Source organism: Alligator sinensis, unplaced genomic scaffold, assembly GCF_000455745.1.
Source record: "Alligator sinensis unplaced genomic scaffold, ASM45574v1 scaffold1497_1, whole genome shotgun sequence".
Lineage (NCBI taxonomy): Eukaryota > Metazoa > Chordata > Crocodylia > Alligatoridae > Alligator > Alligator sinensis.
In genome coordinates this window covers 241486-243532 of record NW_005843172.1, presented here as the reverse complement: position 1 = coordinate 243532, position 2047 = coordinate 241486, and the positions used below count along the sequence as shown (strand labels likewise).

The 2047-nt window shown below is 41.2% G+C and overlaps 1 protein-coding gene across 16 annotated transcripts in view; it reads left to right on the top strand.

Moving 5' to 3' along the window:
- TMEM164 (transmembrane protein 164) overlaps window positions 1–2047 on the top strand; it is a 96881-nt gene that overhangs the window by 945 nt on the left and 93889 nt on the right. The window lies entirely within an intron of this gene.

Below are 2047 nucleotides of genomic sequence, written 5' to 3'. Positions count from 1 at the left end.
CATCTCTTTGCAGAACTGAAGAGGCCTTGCCTCTTTAGGCTCTCCTCATATGGAAGTCCCTCCATCCCATAAGGATTGTGAGCTGCCCTGGGAAGTGGTCCGGTTTTCTGGGCCAGGTCCTGGGTTGCTTTTTCGGCCTGAAACACAAAGCAAGCAGCCAGCCAGTCTTCACAGAAAGTCACTGTGAGGATATGGATGGGAAAATCAGGTGAGGGGCTGAAATGCTCTGTCAGAAGGAGGATGCTGTAATAGCAATCCCTTCCTTCAGACATTAAAACACCTTGAATGGAAAAGGTTGTGATCAAAATTAAAATAATTGGATGTGCATTTTACTCTTCTGTCTTTAGTTCTGACACGGGCATAACTTTTGGCATTTTGAGAAGTTGCCCCCACTTTGAATGCATCAAGTCAAGTGTGTCTGTATGTTTTTGTGGGAGCAGACTTGTTTCCATCTTAAATTTAGCTAAGTGAGAAAATGAAAACAAATCAGGCACTTACTTCTTGGTTCTCATGCACCAAGCCTGCACTGATAGGGTTGCAAATGCACAGGGGATTTATTTATGTCTTAACCCCCCCCTCTAGCCTCCCTCCAAACAAACCCCAAAACAACCCTGTTCCCATTGGGTATTTGGAATGCTGATTAATTTCCCTCAGCATTCAGCTTTCTCCTCCTTTGTGACATGAAAAAGGATGGCTATTTGGCAAATATCAGGCATATGGCAGTTTATTAACATTTGATTCATATGCAAATACCTGTCTAATTAATTTCTGTATGAACTAGGTTTTCATGATCAATGAATTGCCATTTAATGAGAGAGGAAAAAATAGCATGAAGCATGGGTGGAAAGAGGAAATTGTAGCTACATTTGAGCTGACCAAGTCCTCACTTGTGAAAAGACAAAAGTGAAAAGTTATACTGGTTGCTTTCAGTGACCTGGGAAATCCTGCTCTCATTGACGTCAGCAGTAGTTTACATGTATTTGAGTGGAAGGAGGCCTTTCAGAACTCGAATTATAGGGTTGGAGTGGACCGAGGCTCCTTTCATTCAACCCCTACCAAAGGTAGTTACTTATCCAGCCACTTTATAAGAACTACTATTGAAGATTCCTCAAACTTTTTTTGAGCATTCTGGTCCATTGTTCTACTTCTGCATCTCAGGAAAAATATCCTAGCTGTAATGTAAATCTGTTGCTTTTTGTCTGCTTTCTGTGGCAATGGAGAATATTTTTTCCATTTTCTTTATGGAACCTTTGAAATATTTGAAAACTATTGTCATGTCTCCCCTTAATCTCTTGTGCAAACTAAACATGCCCAGTTTCCTTCAGCCTTTCCTCATGTGCCTTGCATTTCAACCCCCTGTATTATCTTCATTGCATACCCCCTGAAGCCCCTCCAGGTGTTTCACACATTTCTTAAGTGTGGTTCCCCAAAGTGGGCACAGTAGTCTAGCTGGGTAGAATGGTACTGTTACATTTCCTGTTACACAGTGTTTCTGTTAATGCAGCCCCAAATTGCTTTTACTTTCTTGTAACAACTCTGCACAGCCAATTCTTGAGCTTGTGTTTCCACTAGAACCCATTTTTGTTAGTCTTGTGGCCAACATATTGGATGTTCCTCATTCTCTGTTTATAAGTTTATTTTCTTTATCTGAATACCTCATGTCTGTCTTTGAATTTAATTTTGTCTGTAGTCTTCATTTTAATCATGAATTCCCTTGAGTCATGATGCATTCCTCCCCAATTTTTGACAGCCTTCACCTTTGCGACTAGTTGATACTTTTGGTTTGAGCCAGATCCAAAAGAGATGCCCTCTAGTTGTTGCCTCAGCTTTCTGCAACAAATTGGTCTTTATCTTAAGGTCTTACTGATCGATGTTTTATGTTTGCTCTTCCCGTGGAGATCAGAGAAGTCTTAGGCAATTATTGCCAATTTAGATCTTGTCTTGTATTTGAGTAAATAAAGTAGTTAAGGTTCCCCCCTCACCCCATTTAAGGTGTGAGGTGCTTTCCCCCCCAACATTGGAGCAGAGTGCAAGGTGGGTGGGGTGG